Below are 22401 nucleotides of genomic sequence, written 5' to 3'. Positions count from 1 at the left end.
GTGGCATCATATTTACTCTAGGAGTTACTATAGGTAATTTAGGCTCACCCACTCATTTTTCTTGTAGACACAAAGCTCAGAGAAACTGGGTGGCTTCTCCTAGATCCCCATGCCAGGGCATGGAAGAACTAAACCAGAACCCAAGGCTCTAGAAGTTACAGCCCTGTGCTCCTCCCACGGAGGGGACCAAGTGTCCCAGCTATTCTGACAGTCCTAAATTAATCAAATCTAATCAATAAAATATGATCTACTTGTTATCTTTGTATTTTTAAATTTATTATTTCACTTATTTTTGGCTGCTGTAAGGTCTTCGTTGCTGTGCGCAGGCTTCCTCTAGTTGCAGTGAGCGGGGGCTACTCTTCGTTGTGGTGCGCAGGCTTCTGAACGCGGTGGCTTCTCTTGTTGTGGAGCACGGGCTCTAGGCATGTGGGCTTCAGTAGTTGTGGCACATGGGCTCAGTAGTTGTGGCACACGGGCTTAGTTGCTCCGCGGCATGTGGGATCTTCCCAGACCAGGGCTCGAACCCGTGTCTCCTGCATTGGCAGGTGGATTCTTAACCACTGCGCCACCAGGGAAGCCCTATCTTTGTATTTTTATTACACATTTTTATCAAAGTTGTAGGAAAGCAGAAAATATCCTTTCTCAGCCTGTAAGTCCCACTTGGGAGTCAGGAAAAAGTGATCCCTCTCCATCACTGGCCCAGGCAAAGTCTGTCCTGTCCTCCCCAACTGTCCTTTTGTACTCAGGATTCCACCGCAAGGAAAACCTTGCATAATGAAGTGAAGACACTGCAAACACTTGCAAAACATGGAGAATTCATATCTTTTTTTTTTTTTTTTTTTTGTGGTACACGGGCCTCTCACTGTTGTGGCCTCTCCCATTGCGGAGCACAGGCTCCGGACGCGCAGGCTCAGCAGCCATGGCTCACGGGCCCAGCTGCTCCGTGGCATGTGGGATCTTCCCGGACCGGGGCACGAACCCGTGTCCCCTGCATCGGCAGGCGGACTCTCAACCACTGCGCCACCAGGGAAGCCCGAGAATTCATATCTTAAAAGCACAAAGTCAGTCGGCCCAAAGGAGAGGCTGGCAAGTACCTTGCAAGGGACTCCAACTGCAAACCCAGTTGAAGGTGGCCGTGCGCTGCCCACTGTCGGGGTCCAGCTCCAAGTGACGTGACTGGGGCTGTCACTCCCACTCTCTGGGCCCGAGTTTCCTCATCTGCAAAGTGAGAGGCAAGGGTGAGCTCTTGTTTTCACTGTCACTATTGTGCCCAGATTAGAGACCTGAGCCCTCCTGGTTAGGCATGTGCTGTTTTCACTCTCACGACCATTGCTGGAGTGAACATCTTTGTGTGCGTAGCTCTGCACATTTGAGCTATTATCTCTAAAAGTCGGACTGACAGGTCTAAAGGGGACACACATTGTATGTTTTGGTAAATACTGAAACACTGTGCTCCAGAAAAGCACCAATAATTTACATCCCCAGTAAGAGCCCTTGTCAATCTGAAAGAAAAAAACGAAACCTCACTGTTTCTACTTGTAATTTAAGATTATTACGGATGGTGTTCCTATGTTTATATGGGCATTTCTTGGTTTTCCTTTGTTCCCACTCATGTCCTATTTTCCTACCATATTGTCTTTAGGATCGATGGGCCTCCTAACTCATGCTCACCTGGGCACCTGAACTGGTGGGAGAAAAGCATGCAACGACCCTTGACTCTTCGGCTCCGTTTATTCTCCCACTGCTACCATACTTGCTCTTTCCTCCTCAAACCTCCAACATCTCCCCAATTCTCATGCTTAGCTGATAAGTCTGATTCTACTTCACTGAGAAAGGAGGCCAGCGACCACTTCTACAGCTACCTAGATGCTGCAGGCTAGGATCCCAGCCCCAAAGCATGCTGACCCCATCCTCTCTTACTAATCCAGACCATCCGCCCCAATCCTGCATCATCCACTTCCCCCACTCTAAAGCATCACTCCCGTTAGGATAAGAACACACTGAAACAACTCTCCTCTTGGTGGGAGAGAAAAACACAACTTTTTTGAACTCCATTCCCTTCCAGTTACTGCCCCAATTCTTTGTTTCCAAGTGCTTTCCTCTTCCCTCGCTATAACTCAACTCAAATCAGGCTTTTGTCCCCATCATCCCACTACAACAGCCCCCGTTGGGTTCACTAGTGACCTCCTCATTGCTAAATCCAACAGCAAGTTCTCCATTCCCTCCCTCCTCGGCCCATCAGCACATCTAATAGAGTTGATCTCTCCCTCCTCCCTGTCTCTCAGCTTCATGGTTCTCCTACTTCAGTGGCCACTCCTCTTTGGTCTCTTCAGCTGGTTCCTCTCATCTCCTCACCTCTAGCCGTCCTCGGGCCTCCTCTCTGTCTATACTCACTCCCTAGGAGATCTGTCTAGTTTCATTGCTTCAAATACTATCTATGCTATGACAACTCCTATATTTACATCTCCAGCCCAGATCTCTCCCCAAATTCCAAACCTGTATAACCAACCATCACCCTGACATCTCCCTTTGAATATACAACAGAAACATGAAACATCCATAACCAATCCCTGGTTCTCCCCAAGCCAAGCCTCTTGGTCATGCCCAGGTCAGTAAGGGGTACTTCAATCCTGCTTGCTGCTCAGGCCCCAAACCTAGAAGTCACCCCTGACTCCTTTCTTTCCTTCACAACCTGCATTCAATCCATCAGCAAATCTTATCAGCTCAAGCTTAAAAAAACATCCAAAATTCAACCACTTCTCCCCTTTTTCTTTCATATTTCTGCTCAGATAAAACTTCACTTCATCAGTGAAGCTTCCCTGAAGAGCCACATAATATGACCTCCCCACCAACTCTTCCTAACCACCCCAGGCCTGCTTAATTTTTTCCCATCGCCCTTACCAGCATTTGGCCTGCAATAATCTACTTAATTTACTGGCTGTCCTCTCCATTAGACTATAAGCATCAGAAGAGCAGGGACTTTGGTTTACTGCTTGCACCCTTACTGCCTAGAACACTTTCTAGCACACAGTAAGCACTCAATAAATGCATGTTGAATGACTAAATTTGTATATTAGGAATATTAATCTTTGCTCATCATAGATATTATAAATACTTCCCCCCCCTTTGCCTTTTAACTTTGCTTACGGTATTTGTATGTGATACTAAAAGTGACACGTTTTAAAAACCTTGTCACCCCAAAATAATAAAAACATTCTCTTCTTTGCTAATGTTTTTATAATTAAAAAAAAAATTTAGTTCTTTAATCCACTTGGAAATTATTTTTGGTACATGACCTAAGGTCGGGAATTTCTTATTTCTCTCCAAAGAATAGACAGTTGTCCCAACACCACTCACTAGACCATGTGTCCTGTTACCTGTCGCTTGAAATGCCACATGCTTTATTGATTCGTTTTCTATTTCTGGACTTTCTCTTTCCTTTGATCTGCTTATTTCCATTCCGGTACCATACTATTTATGATTGGGGCTTTATAATACATTTTAATATCTGGTAGCACAATTCCGTTCCTGCTTCTTACTCTTCATTTTTAGAAATTTCCTGGCTAGTCTGATGTACTCTTCGAGGAGTGTTTTATAATCATTTAATCACGTTACAGGCCCTGCTGCTTTTGTTGTTATCATCATTATTACTGACATTAAGAGAAGTAGGCCAGCAGTGAGCACAGACCTCAGGGTCTCGGTGACCCTTTGGGTGTCAGACCTGTGGTGTCCCCTCTAGCCCCCACTCCTCTTTTTTTTTTTTTTTTTTTGCGGTATGCGGGCCTCTCACTGTTGTGGCCTCCCCCGTTGCGGAGCACAGGCTCCGGATGCGCAGGCCCAGCGGCCATGGCTCACGGGCCCAGCCGCTCCGCGGCATATGGGATCCTCCCAGACCGGGGCACGAACCCGTATCCCCTGCATCGGCAGGCGGACTCTCAACCACTGCGCCACCAGGGAGGCCCCCCACTCCTCTTTTTGAACAGCCATACATTTGCGTGAGGTGGAAAATTTCAAGTTCCAGGGCTCCTGGAAGAAACCACACTTCCTGAGGGAAGGACTACCATCGGAGCTGCCAATGATAGTCACTCTAGGCAGGGGTGGGTGGGATAGGATTGTTACCTGAAGTTACGGTTCTTAAACCCCAGATCCACCTTGGGAGAAGCAAGGGGCCACTGGACTTGTTGGTCACCTCAAAGCAATTTTCATGTTTTGTCGCTTCCTTTCAGGCAGTCAACTTCTTCCAGAAACCTACAGTGGGGCCCACAGAAAAAGAAATCCCAGACAGGTCACTTTGGAGTAAATGAAAAGTCTCATAGCAGCTGAGGAAGATGGGGAACTTGCTCATGACTCCTGATTACAGGGAGGAATGCTGAGCTGACCGTCCCGGCCTTCAACTGCCTGTTAAGCTCAACTGCAAACACATGAGGAAGTCTGCCAGGAGAGATTTTCTGTGAAAAACAATGCCTTTTAAATTACTAAACGTAAATTCTTGGACACGGCCTTAAGAGGAAGAAGATAATTATATTTTTTATTTCTCCTACTGGGTCAAGCAATCGTAACAGTGAACAGTGACTGAGCGTGTACTTGGCGTCAGGTGCTGTTCTTACTGCACCATGTAGATTAACTCACTCAGACCTGAAAATAACTCTGAGGTAAATACTGTTGTTTCCACATTTTACCGAGAAGAAGATCGAGGCAGAGAGAGGTGAAGAAACCAGCCGAGGTCACATAGCAGGAGAGCAGTGGGGCTCCAGGAGCTACACCTGCCAATAACGACACCACTCAACTCTCTCTCCAGCCAGGTGAGTTAACTGAATGCACACAACGAGAAACCACAGAAAACAAGTCTTCAGGAAACATTAAGCCAAGACAAAATGCCAGCAGGGCCAATACCTGAAACCGCTGGGAGTGAGCTCAGACGCTGAAAGAAAATGTCCCTGAACTCAAGTACATGTGGTAGAGAAATCAGTTCTGAAAAACTGCTCATGTTAAATTAAAGCGGGGGGAGAGGGCTTCCCTGGTGGCGCAGTGGTTGAGAGTCCGCCTGCCGATGCAGGGTACATGGGCTCGTGCCCCGGTCCGGGAAGATCCCACATGCCGCGGAGCGGCTGGGCCCGTGAGCCATGGCCGCTGAGCCCGCGCATCCGGAGCCTGTGCTCCGCAACGGGAGAGGCCACGACAGCGAGAGGCCCACGTACCGCAAAAAAAAAAAAAAGTGGGGGGAGAGTTTGCTGCCCTGCACACCTCCTGCTGGCAGGATACAGGGGTCTCCTCTCTGGCCCTGCGACCCTGTGGAAGGAACAGGCTCTGAAGGAAGAAATGGGTTGCACCTGCCCCACTACTCCCTACCTGCTCCACCTTGAGACGGAAAAACAGATTTTAAATGGGGGCTTCCTGACCTTCCTGAAGCACAAATTCTGGCGCTTCACATTCCGCTGGCTAATTCTTGCATCTTTAATGACCTGCTTTTGTCTTGATCATTTAAAGGTCTTCAAATGAATATCCAGGGATAGAACGGACCATGTCCTCCCGATTTATTCCTCCTTGCAGTCTGGTTCAGAAACCCTCACTGTCTGACACAGGTAACCCTGTCTGGGCAAGTGCAAACGATGTGACCAGGAATTCTGGACTTCCAGTCCCTAAGCCTCGATGGATAAGCAGCAGGGATGCAAAGTCCCCAGGGCAGGGCTGCTTGGAGGAGGCTCAACACACACGAGCCCATCTAAATCTGAATCCCCATCCAGGTCCCACACTATCCTGCCAGCCCCCAAATTCGCAACCCAGGATCCACCCTGGGCGACCCCGCTTCTCCTTCTAACAGCCCAGAGCCCACACTTGGCCCTTGGATGGGTGGGTCCAGCCACTATCATCCATCCCTTACTCATCGCCTCCATCCAGGCTGCTCCCCTCTCCAGTCTCACCCCCTGCTCACTGTGGTCAGAGGTAGGACACCCCCTTGCTTAAAACACTTCAGTGGCTTCATTGCTCTCCCCAAGCCTTCCAGATAAAACCCCAAACACCCCTAGCAAGATACACCAGGCCTCCGCAAAGGACGTGCTCGCTCTCCAGCCCGACAGCTCACCTGCTACCTAAGGCGCCAGGCTGCTGAAATACTTAAGTTCCCAGGAGCACGCAGCCGAGAGCACGAGGCCTCAGCTGTGCCCACTTTGTTTTACAGGTGTGGCTCCCTTTACCCACTCGGTCACCGGGTGAACTCCTGCGTGCCTTTCAAGTGCCCTCAGGTGTACCCTCAGAGAAGCCTCCAGCTCTCCCCGGCTGCCCCGCCCCTTCCCCCCCACCCCGCCCGCTGCGGCCTCTCTGCCTAGACCCCGCCCCGCCCCACCAGCTGCACCTGGATCTCACGGCTCAGCATCTCCCAGCACCATGCCTTGCATTTTCTTTCCCCCACTTCCCTGAAATTTAGATAAAGGTTCTCAGTACCAAACTCCATACGAAATTTCTTATTTTGATCATTTTTTCCCAGCACTCATGTTTACTTTATAGAAATAATAAATGCTAACATAGATTTTTGGCACTGTATTTTGCAAAACAAAAACCATGTTTCTTATACACTTGGAAAAGGTAAGGAAGCTGAATCAGCTGTGACAATTATTTTTTGGAAAACTGTTTTCTCTCCAGGAAGGTGTTCTTAGATGTAAGACAATAAATGGAACAACTAAAGAAAAGGGACAAAAAACGTCTTCTGTGCTAACTACTTCCAGAAGAGATCTGAGCCAAGAGAGGGGGCTCCAAGAGGCCAAAGGTACCTGGGAGAGGGACCCTCGCTGACTGGGGGCTCAGGGCTGGCCCTGGTGCTGCCATCCAAGTGACACATAGCGAGGACGCTCTTGGGAGAGCCTGGCCATCGTCCTGGAGTCAGGGGTCACACGTGTGCCCACTTCTGACCTAGAGATTTCTGAAGGTGGGAGGGAGGCTCTCTGGGTGGCCAGAGAAAGCCAGGCATGAAGGGACCTGGGACGTGTACCTGGCAAGAGCTTGGGGGCACCCTCTGTCCCACCTCAGTCCCCTTGTGCTCCTCAGAGCATAAGGAGAAGTTCTCTGGGGCTCCACACAAAGGAGCAAGGGTGCTAGCAGAGGTAAGCGGGTCAGCCGCTATCAGGTGCCAAAAGGTGACAGCTGGTACTCGGTGCAGAGTGGGGCAAGGCTGAAGCGCCCCTAGAGAAACCCACACACACCATCCACAGGAAGATGGCCCCAGGGTGCCCTCCAGCTGTGGACCAGGCATCTCTGGGCTTTCCCTCCTCTCTGCCCCAGCACCCCAGAATGACAAGTAGAGAAAGGGGAGCGTGTGGATTATACCAAGGTTCACACCATTAGCTGCTCCTCTGTGTGGGAAGTCGGCAGGCTGCCTCATGCCAGGCCTGGCCGAGTGACTCACCCTGATGGATGAATGTGAGTGGAAGGGACAGTGGCAACCTTCAAACTGACCTTTACTGCATGCCCCCATTTGTGCCGAGACCAGCGATTCCTGGATAGAGGCTCCTCCTTTAGCCAAGACCCTGTATGGATGCAGCATGAACAAGAAGTAAACCTTGGCCACTGTAAAGCCCCTGAGATGTTGAGGTTGTTTAATACCAGGGTGACTGGCTCTTCTGTTTGCCTCTGACCTTCCTGATTTAGCATTCAAAGTCCTGCATCCCCGGAAACCCCTTGGTCCCCTAGTTCTCCCCGCTGTATCACTCATCACAAGCTGACTGACACAGGCAGGAAGAAGGAAATAGACTCTGATCCTGGAGCCACAGACCAAGCCTGACCTGGGAGGAGGAAGCGGGAACAGTGGCGGTCACACTGGTGGAGTTTAATCTTCACAGTAACCTATCTGTTAATTATGGTCATTATCCCAAATTTCCAGGTAAGGAACTAAGCATTGAAGAGGCAAAGACATCTTGCTTATTAGCAAGTGGGGACTGAAACCCACATGTGTCTGGCTCACTGGTGGTTCTTCTTTCTTCTGCCACACCACTGCCCATCCTGCCCCCAAAGCCACCCCTACAAAGGAAAATACAAATGCCCCCAAAACAAGCACTCCTGAGGAAGAAATCAGGGAAATGTGAGGAGAAGCAATCCCGGTTCAGGAAAGCTACAGAAACTGAAGTAAGAAGTTGTCTCTGGGCTTCCTGGAAGCCAGGGCAGAGAGGGAAATAATCAGTCCTCTTAGTTTATTAGGGTTAGCAGGGAGAGGCATCTATCCAAGAGACTTGTTGTTGTTTGTTGTTTTTATGGCCACTCCATGCGGCTTGCGGGATCTTAGTTCCCTGACCAAGGATTGAACCTGGGCCCCGGCAGTGAAAGCACTGATTCCTAACCACTGGACCACCAGGGAAGTCCCCGGGAGACTCTATGTGACCTGAGCAACGCTGTGCCGAATGGCTCTGGCTCTGGGGAAACAAGCTTTGTGAAAGGACAGAGGACTTCTACCTTTATAAAATGGGACCCTGGTAAAAGCATGTTTCCCCTCCTGCCCCCACCTGCAGGTGTAACAGCTGGATGGAGCTCTACTGAGACCACTTTGTGAAGCCCCAGGACGTCACTGGGGTAATGGCTTTTGATGATGTTTAATAAAAGGGCACAGCTTAGGAAAATATGGACGATAGTGAATCAACACCCTTGCTTACCCGTGTCTAGTAGCTACATGGTCACCGATCTACTTTGCCACAAAACCCCTAGCTGCCTGCAAGGACCCCTGTGTGGCCACCTCTGCGTCCCCACTACCTTCAAGGCGCCGGCCCTGGACACAGCATCTGCTCCAAAGTACTGTCCTTCCCCCATGCAGAGGAGCAGGGCAGCTGGCCCCGGTTCCATTCTCCATATTCTCAACTCAAGGTTTAATGAGGGGATGAGTGTGGAGTTGCTCTGGTCTGTTCAGATGGTGGTGGCCTTTGAGCAGAGGTGAGAGACTGGAGGGTCCCTGTCCCCTCTGCAAGTCCCCCTGATCCTCTGGTTACTCTGAAAGTTTGTGGGGAGTTTGGCTGCCTCGCCTTGCAACAGACGGATTTAGAGAACATTCACCCATGAGACCAGGTGCCTCGACCCTAAGGTAACCGGGGTTTGCACCACGATCAATCAGCAAGCATTTCTTTAGCCCTAGTGGAAGCCAGGGCACTGGGGACACAGGGGGGTATGTTTAAGATCCCCTCAATCCTGATCACTGCAATAGGCAGGGCCGTGCCTGCAGTTGTGCAAGCAGCGCGCTGCCCAATGTCAGGGTACCTGCGCCTCTGTTAAGTGGCAGAGATTTGTGGAGCCATTACTACAAATTTCCAGCAGGTGGCAGTCAAGTATCTTGAGGAAGAAACGCCTTTTTTCCCCTAGCTGTGGGGCACATGTGAGGTACAGGAGCAGAACAGAGGAGAAAATGATTAGCTTACTTGCAGGTGTGTGGGGGGTAATGGAAGGAGAAGGGACCAGGGAGGAGGGGAGACTCGAACCAGGTTTGCCTGGTGGACTGGATGGTTAGAATGATGTTCTGAGCAGAGGAGAGCTCATTTGCAGGGCTGTCAGGGGCCTGGGGAGAACCCCGTTTGTGGCACTTGTGTACCCAGTCCTACTGGAAGCTCTAGATGCTTGGGAATCCTGAAATCAAACAAAAATCAAGGAGCTTGCATTTGGAACGATGGGGTTTAGAGAGCCTATTGAGAGGGTCTCACAAGAGGCAGGGGTTGGGAATCCTGGAGTAGTTTGTGAATCAAAACAAGGCTGGTCAGACTTCCCTGGTGGCACAGTGGTTGGGAATCCGCCTGCCAATGCAGGGAACACGGGTTCGACTCCTGGTCCGGGAAGATCCCACATGCGGCAGAGCACTAAGTCTGTGGGCCACGACTACTGAGCCCATGTGTCACAACTACTGAGCCCGCACGCCTAGAGCCCATGCTCCGCAACGAGAGGCCACTGCAACGAGAAGCCCGCGTACTGCAGCGAGGGGTAGCCCCCGTTCGCCGCAACTAGAGAAAGCCCGTGCACAGCAACGAAGACCCAAAACAGCCAAAAATAAATCAAATAAATAAGTTAAAAAAACCCCAAAACAACAAGGCTGGTCTATGTGGAAAAGGGCCCCAACACCACTGATGGAGGAGAGTCTACAGCATTCCAGTCTTGGAGGGCTACTGAGGGCTGTTAGGAAGATTCTGAGATCTACTTAAGAGGCACAATACAGAGCATGCACCTAGCCCAGCAAAGGAACTCAGTAAATGTTTGTTGAATGAGTGATAAAAGGGACATCTTCTTAGACCTTTGCCAAGTATGTCACTGAAGTACAGGAAAGAGAACAGCCTGAGGAACAAGCTACAGACCCAATGTGCTTTCTGGGAGGACTCTTGGTCCTGGATGGGGATGCACGGACCACTGATGGCACCTGTGTGGGAAGTGGCCCAATTCCAGCCGACAGCTGAGCAGCTGCCCAAATTGAGGTGGACCATGATATGGAGGCAACAAAGCAGAGAGGTCATAAAGAAGGGTCATAACTTTTTGGACACTGGCTGAAGGAGAATTTTTATTTTATGTGCAGAAAACAATGAGTGGACAAGCAGGTCCAGATTATTCCTTTAACAGGTTTGATAAAAAAAGACTGCAGAATAACCTGGAGTCTCAGGTATGTCCGATCCCCCTTTAAATATCCATGAATCACCTTATTGCTTTTAATGCACCAGGCCCTTTATGACACAGCAGTTAGGAGCATGCTCTCTGCTGAGAAGTGATGGTCAGGTTTCAAATCCTGACTCTACCAGGTATTAGTGTCTGGGGTGCAAATCTCAGTTCCAACATATACACGACCCTTAACTTTGCGTGTCAGGGTCTCCTGACCTGGGAGATACAGATGATAACATTACCTACCTCAGAACTGTGGTGGAGAAAGGAGAGGAAGAAAGTGCTTAAAGTGGTATCTGGCACATAATAAACCCTCTATACGTGTTAACTATTATTATTTTGTCATTTAACCATCACAAAAGCTCTATTAGATGGCTGATGTCATCTCTCCCATTTTTAAAAATGAGGAAACTAAGTTTCAGAGAGGTTAGGTAACTTGACCAAGGCCAGGGATTTTATAGGAAGGTAGATTTAAACCCAGGTCGGTCCTATCTAAAGCCCATAGACTTTCCACTATGTGGCATGGCCTCCATGCAAAATAAAAAATGGGCACATTCCAGAGTATGCTGTTATGAAATTCTTCACATCAGCACTTCCCAAAGATCTCTCACTGAATACCAACCCCATGAAACTTTAACGATGTTACATGGGGGGAAAAAATCAATGGCCAAAGAAGCGTGGGGAATTCCGGGTTAAATGCTGGGTTTCTCCTCTGCAGGGCTTCTCGGAACCTTAAACAGGGCCCTGCAGAGGGCGAAGTCCGGGAGCAGTGGGGTCTCCACCTGCCCACAGATGCTGGTCCACACGTTTTTCTTCACCTAACATCTAGTGGACAAAGGCTGGATGGGGCACATTAAGGGGAACCTTGCTCTGCAGAATCATTCAGGATGCAGTGATCCTGCTTCCCCTCCTTCCCTGCCTATTTCCTTGCCAGAAGGTGGTCGGCATGGCTTTGTCAGCCTCCTGGCTCCTCTGAGATAAGCCGAAGGTCTGAGGACCCTGTCCCACTTTGCCCTGTGAGTGGTCCCTGGCCACTTCCTCTGCCCAGTGCCTGCCCTCTGCTCCGTGCTGCCCTCTGCCTCTCAGCACCCACATGCATTCATCCCACCCACCAGCCCAGACCCAGGGTTTCTCTGCATTGCCTGGAGGACCACGGTGGAATCTGAAGCTGCCAGGGGGGTTCACATGTGCTGCCTCCCTGGAGGATGCAGGCCTTGTTCTCCTCGGCGCCCCAGTGCCGGGGAGGCAGGGCGTGCTCTGTACCTGTCACATCCTGGCTGCTCTGGGAGGCCACCTCCCGAGGGCCAAGCTCTCCTCCTGGCCCTCAGCCTTGACACACCCCTGCATTTGATGATGGTACAGGGGTGATCATCAGGAGGTATCAGTGAGTCACACTCATTAACCAGAGACACACAGCCTGCCTCCAGGCTCTTGAGGGTTTTTTCTTTTCTTTTCTTTTTTCTTTTCTTCCCCCCTTCTTTTTTTTAAAAGCTACAGGATAAGAGAATAGAGCTTGGCCCTAAAGACTCAGGGGAAGAACGCTCTTTCCACCCAAACACCTGCTGCCTGAAGTTGAAGAAAGTCCTAGAAAACATCTGCATCTTGTTCTAAAGGAAACAGAAGGATGCACTGCTGTTATAGGTGGTCAAGAGAAGGATGCTGGTGTGAGGGAAGCAGAGTCAAAGATGGGGCAGCCCGAAAGGTGCTATGAGTTTCGGAGTAGGGCTGTGGATGGAGGCCGGCTGGGACAGGCAGCAGGGAGTGGACCCGAGCGGGGTTGAGACTCAGAGAGGAAAAGGGATGTGCCTCCTTTGAGAATGTGGGGAAGGGAGAGAGAAGGACAGAAAATGGGAAGAATATCGAGCAGTGGTGAAAAGAGATGGAACAGCCTTCGCCTTTCTGCCGTGGCAGGGAGCAAGGCCCACTGCAAAGTGGGGAGGGACCTGAGGACAGGCCGGGAAGTGGTGCAGAGCAAGGGTGGGCAAGGCCGTGCACTGGGGGCTTATCCAGGCCTGTGACCTGCCCGCACCTCCCCCGGCAGGAGCAGAGGAAGAGCCAGGGTTCTGCCCTGGCAGGCGGGGCAGGCGGGGCATAGACGAAAGGGTGAGGGGATGATGTGGGTGTGAAGAGAGGTAGGACGGGGCGGTGGTCAGTCCTCTAGAGCCAGACAGCCTGGGTTCAGCTCTGCCACTTACTAGCTGTGTCCTGGGCCAGTTCCGTGACGCCTGGGAGCTGCAGTCTCCTCACCTGTAACAGGAGGAGGATCCCTCCTCAAGACTGAATGAGGTCAGTACATGAAAAGCACTTAGGATGCCCGTCGGGTTAACAGCAGTTACTGAAATGGATGAGCTGTGAGGTGGGACAAGGAGAAGCCTGGGGGAGGTAAGCACGGAGGTCACAGAAAGCAAACTCAGACCACAAGTCTGGGGTGAAGGGGCTCAAAAATGGTGGGACCTGGAGCACCTTGGGCGGCAGGGAGTGCCTGGCAAGTGGGCAGTGAGCTCTGGGAGCAGAAGGCAGCCGATGAGCGATGGGGAAAGGCCTGGAGAGGGACCTGGCGGGGTAGAGACCATGCCAGAGGCCCACGTCTTGCAGCTGGAAGCACTGAGGGCTCCTCAGAATCTGAGAGGGAGGTGCTACTTTAAGAAGTCCATTGGGCTTCTCTGGTGGTGCAGTGGTTGAGAGTCCGCCTGCCGATGCAGGGGACGCGGGTTCGTGCCCCAGTCCGGGAAGATCCCACATGCCGCGGAGGGCTGGGCCTGTGAGCCATGGCCGCTGAGCCTGCGCGTCCGGAGCCTGTGCTCCGCAACGGGAGAGGCCACAACAGTGAGAGGCCCACATACCGCAAAAAAAAAAAAAAAAAAAAAAGTCCAACCTCTTCGTTTGACAGTCAGTGAAACTAAAATTAGAAAAATAACTCCTACAGAAAGCTGGGAAGAGGATAATGAGAAAGCTAGATCAACAGGTGATAATAACAAAACGTTAGAGTGACCCAGGAAGACGAGATGGCAAAAGCAAAGGACGACGATTTCCCTACAGAGATGGAGACCGCAGGAGAAGCAGAAGCCAGTGGCTGACAGCACCGCCCAGGGCTGGGCTGCACGGGGGACTCTCGGGGGGCAAACACCCGGCTAAGAAGGGTCAGGGGCATGGTCCCACCCACCACAGGATTTGGCTGATGGGTAAGGAGGCCTCAGAGGGCTACCACGGCCCCAAAGGCCAAAAGCAATGCATCCAACAGAACTTACTAAGCACCCATATATGCCAGGTAATTTCTACAGTGAAAGAACTGGTAATTTGAGTAAACTTCCACCACAAATTGCCTGTGGCAGTCAAATTTCAATTCAGGACGATTTTGTCATAATGAAGACACTAGGAGTGTGCTGTCCTACGATGATTCATTAATCTTTCAACAGACATTTACTGAGAGCCCCCAAGTGCCAGGCACTGCTCTCCATGGCAGGGCTGGGGCAGGAGACAAGGAGCCTTCTGCTCGTCTGGCATACATTCCGGTGACCAAGGCAAGCAAAGGGTTAAAAGGCTGAATGATTCTGGGAGGTGGGGAGAAAGTTGGAGATGGGGCAGGAGGCACAGTGGGGAGGAAAGTCGAACTGTGGGGACATGGGGGTGGGGAAAGGAGTGCTGCAGGTGAGAAGAGCCAGGGCAAAGGGCTGTGGTGGAGGCCACAGGGTGCCGGGCAGACCTCTGTAAGGACCTTGGCTTTGACCGAGTGAAACGGCAATGACATGATCCCACGTGGGATTTAAGTCTGGCTGCAGTGTTGAGAAGAAACCGTGAGGAGGGTGGATCCTGTCGGAGGTCTGTGCGCGTGTATGCGGTGGGGCTCTGTGTGCATGTGCGCGTCTGTGGCGGTGGGGCTCTGTGCGCATGCACGTGCGCGGTGGGGCTCTGTGTGCGCATGTGTGGTGGGGCTCTGTATGCATGTGCGCGTGTGTGCAGTGGGGCTCTGTGTGCATGTGCACGTGTGGCGGTGGGGCTCTCTGTGTTCATGTGCGCGTGTGTGCAAGAGTGTATGTGGGGGGCGGTAAAGAGAGCACCACCAGTGAAGGCCTGTAAGGAGACAACTACAATAGTCTGGAGAAAAGATGATATGCTTCAGGCCTGGTCTGAGGAGTGGCTAAAAGAATTCTAGATATATTTGCAGGCAGGCTGTGCTGATGATGGATGGACATGAGGCGTAAGAGGAGGCAAGGCTGGGTGGCCATGGTGGGGTGATAAGAACCTGTCGATTATTGATATATTGTGAGGGAACAGCTGGCGGGATTTCATGTCTTTCTGCTGTGAGGGGTGTAGCCGGTCTGTAAACTACACAAAGGCCCCCAGCCCAGGGGGCCCGTGGGGGTGAAGATCCCACCGGAGCTCCCATTGCCAGGCAGCGTGCCCTGTGTGACAGCTGGAGGAAGAGGTGCCTTCTTTTCATCCACCCAGCAGGGCAGGAGCCATTGGTCTGGATCGTGCTGAGTGAGGGGGTCTGCATCACCGACTACACTGCAGCCCACGTACCCACCTCCTGCCTTCCTGGAGCAGCGCCCACCTCCTCCTGTTGGCTGAGTATCCCGTGTGCTGAGGATGGTGCTAGCCCTTACCCAACTCATTTGGTCCTCAAAATGACCTTTTGGGGATGGTAAAAAATCACCATCATGTAAAAGATGGCACTGAGGCTCAGAGAGGTGTAGCAACTCGTCCAAAATCACACAGCCGGAATGGAGGAATCAGGGACAGAGACCTGATGTGCCTAACTCCAGAGCCAGGACTCCGTACATACTTTGTTTCTTCAGAGACTCAGCAAAGAAAAGCAAAAGCTCCATCCCAAGCAGGAGGAAGAGGTAGGGCCAGCTCTCACCCATCTGCCTCCTGCCTACAGTGCAAGGATGCCCAAACGGGTCACAAGGCCGTGAATCGACCAGAGTGCTGGGGGCACGGCAGGTGTGCTAAACTGGTTAAACAGTTAATGAGATGATCCTTCCTGTTTCAACTCGGAATGACTGGGAACCTTTGTGAAATGCACTTGTCTACTTGCCTGCCCTGGCAAGCACAGTTTGAGGGAAACGATTTAATTGTGTGATGAGTCTCAAGGCCTCCTGCCAGGGCCCTAGATCTAAGATGTTCATCTGAGTGTTTCCTGACCCCAGGAATAACCCTGCAAGTTCCTCTTTTAACTAAAATGGAATCAGCTTGTTTTCTTTCATTGGTCTCCTTCCTACACAAGGAATAAACAAAATTTCAGTGATTTCAGTTTCATTTTTCTGAGCTTTGGTTACAGCAAGTGAGTGTTACACATCTAAGAATCTGAAACAACATGAGTTGTAGAGCTCAAGATACTTTTTCTGAGAAAATATGCAGTGCAGGAATCACAACAAAAATAACAACACAAAAACTGTAGCAGCAGAAACCACACACTGGGCTTTTATTCTGTGCCATGTGGTGTTTTTTTTCATTTAGTTCTCAATTAGAAGTAACTAAGTCTCAGAGACGTCAAGTAAGCGGCCTGTAAATCCTCAGTGCATGAGTGGGAAAGCCAGGATTCAAACTCAGGTCTGTCAGACTCCAAAGCTCTGTGACAGGTAAAGGAGTTATTATCCTTTATGAATGAAGTGGAACAAAACAAAAATAAAACCTGCTGTAAATCAATAAAAAGGCAATCACCCTAGTGGAAAAATAAAGATTATGAATAGATAATTCACAAAATTCACACAATCCATTTGCGCAGGCAGAGGCCACAAAACAACAAAAACAAACTTGGTAAAAAGCAAGGAGCCTGGGCTTCCCTGGTGGCGCAGTGGTTGAGAATCTGCCTGCCAATGCAGGGGACACGGGTTCGAGCCCTGGTCTGGGAAGATCCCACATGCCGCAGAGCAACTAGGCCCGTGAGCCACAATTACTGAGCCTGCGCGTCTGGAGCCTGTGCTCTGCAACAAGAGAGGCCGTGATAGTGAGAGGCCCCGCGCACTGCAATGAAGAGTGGCCCCCACTTGCCACAACTAGAGAAAGCCCTCGCACAGACACGAAGACCCAACACAGCCATAACTAACTAACTAACTAACTAACTAACTAAATAAATAAATAAATAAAATTTAAAAAAAAAAAAAAAAAAAAAAAAAAGCAAGGAGCCTGACTGGTTTTCCTTTCGGTAAAGATCTGCACATGGATGTTAAAATAAATAAATACATACATACAGATGGGAGGGGTGAAAAAAACAGAGATGGCAAAGATGAAAAAAGATAATAAAAACTATGTTTTAGACTCTTTAAGATTATATATTTTCTAAAACAGCCAGGGGAAACATCCAAACATCTTATTTCTCTGGCAATGGATGCAGTTAAATTCTGACTTCTATTATATATCCTTATGTAAAAGGACATTTCTAAGATAAGTGAAACCATTTCTTTTTATTTCAAGTCTATCCTAAGGTTTCTCCAGCTGATTTATAGGCTAAAATACACACACACATTCTCTCTCCTTCTCCCTCTCTCTCTTGTACTTTCAAAGACTCAATACAAATATTTTTAACATTCTTTTCATTCTCTTGAAATAAGATTTGTAAATAATATAACCTTACCAACACTTACAATTTCATAAACAACGTGACTGTAGTACAAAGAAGAAAAAAAATAAAGTTAGTTAAAATAAAGTAATATGTCTATCAATACACAAAGATTGGGCACAGCTACTCTAGAGACATAGTGAAAGATATAATGAGATGCTTGTATCTATTTATAACAAATAGGTAAACCTCATATACCTGGTGGTTGTGTTCCTGGAAAATTCAGTATATATTAAAAACATGCAAAACTTACTTATGTTTATATGTAAAATGGAGTCAAGACTCTAGGCCCAGATGATTATAAACAGGGTCTCACCTACATGAATACCCACTGAACTTTGGCAAGTTGGGTAGGATGTTGGACAATCCTTTATTCTCCACGTGTTACATCCAGCATCCCTGCTGCCCCCCAGTGAAAGCCCTGTGCCCCATGTTGTGACAGCCCAACCACCCCGCACATTCCTGAGATGTCCTATAGGGGGCGCTACGTACCCATTCACAACCAGTAGTACGTTTCACCTGCATTTTCTACAAAGAGAAGGGTCAAGGAGGGCTTAAGATATTTACTCAAAGCCATATAGGAAATCAACAGCAGAGTATACAGTAGAGGAGGAAGGGAATTATTATAATATTTATTAAGTGCTAGACATTGTGCCAGGTGCCTTTTGTTATGTCCATCCAGGATCTCATCTAATCCTCCTACCAACCTTGGGGTTAGTTCTATTAGTGTCCCCAGTTTTCAGACAGAGACACTATGTTTCAGGGAAGCTAGGACACTGCTCAGGGCCCCGTCTTAGGTAACTACAGAACTAGATTTTATCCAGTCCTTTTTCTATTGCTTCAAGCTGCTCTCCCTCCAGGTTTTGGGCCCACACCTTGGAAACGAGGTCCCTCACTTTGCTGCTTATCTCTCGGAAATAGTAACTGGGATACACGCTATCTGAAAAGCAACCGACAAAGAGAAAGATGGTTCAGTCCGTTTCTCAGCCCTTCTGGCTCAGCCAGTGTGGCCAATGCCTGGACCAGGAAAGCCCAGGGGCATCTGAACACAGGAAGCAGACTCTTGATAAAGTCATGAATCACCTTTTCCTGGATTCTTGGGGAAACCTGGCCTGAGCTGCCAGGGTCAGGGCAGGATGACCAACATGACTGCAGGCTGGCTCTTGGGGACTGTTCCTGCCCCAGAAGACCCCATGCCTCCATAGTCCCACTCCACACCTCACAAGACGGCCGGCAGCTGAGGGGCTGGGGCCCATGCCACTGAAGCAGGAAGGGCCGGACAGTGAATGAGGGCTTGGTCACCAAACCTTGAGGTATCATCAGGTGTGGGGAATGGTTTGAAACAACAACCACAGCTTCATGGCACATCTGCCTCTGCTTATTTAACCCTCAAAACATCCCTAGGAAAAGGTACTGTTATTTCTATCTTACAGAAGAGCAAAGAGACTGCAAGTGACATGCACTTAGTTACACAGCTGGTGAAGGGCAAGACCAACACTCAAGCCCAGGTTAGACCGGCCCTGACACGCGCCTTCCCACGTTCCCCTCCTGCCCTTCCAAAACCCTTCCTGATGCATGCATTTCAGGAAAATGTGTATTCGGCACCTGCCATCCCAGCTTTGGAGGGTAGGTGGGCATCATCCTTCTACTCCACAACCGCTGGGGCTGTTCTGGGAGACTGAACGTTGGACTAGGAACTTGAAGATATGGTTCAGTCTTCAAATTCTTAGGCACCTTTCTCCCTCTGCTTTCTGGCCACAAAATCATGACGAAGCATTTTGAACAAGAAACCTATTGCATTTGACTTCACGTGCAGGAAAAGAAAATACTAAGAGTCCACATTTGTCACCCGGATCTAAACCCACGGCATCATGAACCCTGCAGACCTGGCAGAGTTCAGATGAACCCATTTGTTGGTGACAAGGCAAAGGCCTCTGGGGCCTCTGGGGCCTTCCCTGGCGGTCCAGTGGTCAAGACTCCGTGCTTCCAGTGCAGGGGGCGTGGGTTCGATCCCTAGTTGGGGAACTAAGATCTCACATGCCGCACGGCCAAAAAGTAAATAAATAAAAAATCAAAAAAAATTTTTAAAAAGAAAACAAAACAACAACAAAAACAAATTCTGAGGAGGTTTCATAGGAAATGGTTCCCTTCCAATGATTTCTTGCAAAATAAGTCAAAGTAGGACCAGCCCCAATCTAATGCACCACGGGCTTACTTTTAGCACTAAGATTATGAGATATTATAGCTCTGTGGCTCAGTCTTCACTCTGCCACTTCCTTGTGTGATTCTGGACAACATCTGACCTCTGCTCCTCAGGTTCCTCACTGGCAAGATGCAGATATTGACAGTACCCACCTCACAGGTGATTGTGAGTAGTAAGATAAGTCATATAAGGAGCTTAGAACAGTGCCTGGCCCATGGTAAGCACTCAGTGAATGTTGCCAAGCATTCATATTAATGTGGACTGCCATGTCGCACAAGGATGGCGGAAGGCACTGGAGACATTGGACCCTGGGGAGGGAGATAAGAAGGTGGGGAAGAGAAAGGAAGGGAGCCCATGAGCACAACTTCCAAACTCAGAAAGTGGAGTCACGCCACGCCTACGGACCTTTGTTCTGTGCTGCTACAAAGGGCAGAACTAGGTCAATGAGGAAATGGTGCCAAGAGGCAGATTTGGATTAGAATAAAGAAGGGTTTTCTAACAGGCAAACATATCTGTAGAGGGGGAGCAGGAGGCTTGGTGTGTGGGTGCCCCAGGGGGCCAGGGGCCCGACTGTCCTGATCAGTACAGATGGGATTTTTCTGCACAGGAGGGTGGCCAGAGGAAGTGACCCCTGATGCCCTTCCCCTGGACCATTCTATCACTCTGATAAGGAGCAAATAAGTGCAGATAGCCAGGGTGTGGCTCATCAGCCTTAAGGAAGGAGGATGGACTTTAGACAGGTCTTAAAATACACAACCTTCAGGACTTTCACTTAATGCTCTGAGAACACCAGGTGGTAGTGGCAATGGGGCTCTGACCAGCAATGGCTCAATGAACCAACAGTGTTTCTGGAATGCCTGCTGGGTGCCTGGCACAGTGATTCAGAGAAAGAGTGAAATGACAAGGCTGTGGCAACAAACCATGAACATTTCCTTACTTTGGAAAATTTAAAGGCAGCATCAGTTACAAATGCCACCATTACTGGGGACACACAATATGAAGTGATCAGGCCTGCTAACTCCATGGGCTGGGACTGGGACAGGAAGACTGGGGGCCATCCTAGTCCATAGGCAACTTCCCAGCCTCTTCTCAGGTGAAGGTGTCAATGTTCTTTACCACTGAACCTTTTACTGACACACCCCCTGACCCGGGTTTACTTGGTCTCCTGGGCTGAGCTGCACACAGAGAAAGGTGCTGGGACACGGTGAAATGGCCAGGAGCAGGAAACAAGACAGAGAAAGGGGAGAATCTGCTCCTTGAAAACTGGTTCAGAGGTGGGACACCCAGGAGGTATCCTCCATCTTGAAACAGTGTTACCTTTATAAACTATAAAAATGAAAATTTTAATTTTATCAGCAAAAATATTACTGGGCTGTATTAAAACTACAATACAAATCTGAGAAAAAGTATGAAATTTCCAAACTAAAGCTCATCAGCTATTTTCCAGGTAGTGGAAACTGCTAATTTATACATTCTCAACTCTGAGAACTCAAAAGCAGGTGACTGGCAGTAGGTATCAAAAGATTAAGGAAAAATAACAAATTATGGAGGTGACACTGGGGATGTTCTATGTACTGATTTCATTCTTTGCCACCTGGAAACACCTGGCAACATGTTTGAGAACCACTGTCCAGGGTGGCTAGGAGCTCACTGGGCAGGAAGACAAACCCTCTCTGCTCAGAGAAGAACGTGCTCAATAACCCAAAGGCCCAGCCTAAGTAACACAGGCCCCTAGTCGCTGGGTCTGCCGTGGCCCTGATTCCTCCCTCCCCACGCGGACCTCCTCCCCTGCAGTTGTAGGTTCAGTCCCAGAACATCACTGTCCTTCCCTCTCCATTTGTCTGTCTGTAAGTAACTCCCACTGCTTCTTCCGGCCTGTGATCCGTCCTCTCCTCTCCCACTCACTCCTCTCTCACTCACTTGTCTCTGTGCTGCCCGCTACAACCTCAATTTAAAACCACTGGCCTCCAGCACTGTAAGAGGAGTCTTCTCCAGAAGCTTCCACAGTCTTTCCTTCCTTGAAAAGGCTTCTTCAGCTCCCTCTGTCTCCTCCCAGCCTCAGAAAGAACTAATACCCAGATCCCACCCAGCCCAGGCATGTGCTGGGCATCAGCCCAGGGCAAGAAAGAGACACATGTTCCAGCTTCCATGCCAGCTCTAGTCCATCGATACTGGCTGCCCAGAGGGCCGCGCAAAGAAGGATCCTGAGGGTCAGAAAAAAAGATGACCACTATGCTGCTCGGTTATTACCCTGCTACCTGGCGGTCAGAGGACTGGGAACAACAGCGCTCATGCCGCCCTGCCCCCCAACCCATGCTGTCCCAGGACAGGGCAGAGCATCCCAGGAACTCAGACCACCTGCCCCTGGCCTGTACCCAGTCCTTCATTCCCTTTGGTGTTTCCTTGAAATCTCCCCAGTGACCCATTCCCAGGCTCCTCCAAAACTTCAATATTTATATTCACCTTCACTGGCACCCACTGCTGCACTGCACTTTCCCTCCTGCAATACGCAGCAAATGTGCTGCACCTTTCACAGCATAGGGACTTCCCTGGCGGTCCAGTGGTTAAGACTCCGTGCTCTCAAGGCAGGGGACATAGGTCCATCCCTGGCTGGGGAACTAAGATCCCGCATGCTGCATGGCATGGCCAAAAAAAAAAAAAAAGAAAAAAAGAAACTTCACAGCATCTATAAAGCTTTTCCCAAGTAGGTCAGAGAGCAACTGATTTTACCTTTGCCTTGGTATCCAAACACACAGATTCTAAAATTCCCCACTTTATCAACATCTCCACTCACTAGCTGGTTTATTGCACACATATAACTTAGTTTACTCATGCATATGGTGATTATTGACCATCTTGATGTCTGTCTGTCTGTCTGAGACTGTGAATCCTGAAGGGCAGGAATCAGATCTGTTTAACTCACTGGCTCCGAGCTTGGTAGAGCAGGGACCATCAGAGAAAAGCACAGAGACTGTGGCCCCAGCGCAGCTCTGCCGTGACTCACCATGGGGTCCAAGTCACTCTGCTC

General features: G+C 49.7%; 1 protein-coding gene across 7 annotated transcripts in view; it reads right to left on the bottom strand.

The window, feature by feature from the left end:
- BMAL1 (basic helix-loop-helix ARNT like 1) overlaps nt 1-22401 on the bottom strand; it is a gene marked incomplete at its 5' end in the record, with an annotated part of 107474 nt that overhangs the window by 32149 nt on the left and 52924 nt on the right. For all 7 annotated transcript variants that reach the window (XM_082627912.1, XM_082627910.1, XM_082627915.1 and 4 more), the window contains 2 exons: nt 1095-1218; nt 4120-4248. The remainder of the gene's footprint in view (nt 1-1094; nt 1219-4119; nt 4249-22401) is intronic.

The sequence above is a fragment of the Mesoplodon mirus genome, assembly GCF_964341445.2.
Source record: "Mesoplodon mirus genome assembly, chromosome: 7".
Lineage (NCBI taxonomy): Eukaryota > Metazoa > Chordata > Mammalia > Artiodactyla > Ziphiidae > Mesoplodon > Mesoplodon mirus.
The sequence above is the reverse complement of the archived record's forward strand: the minus strand, read 5'-3'. Positions and strand labels throughout refer to the sequence as shown.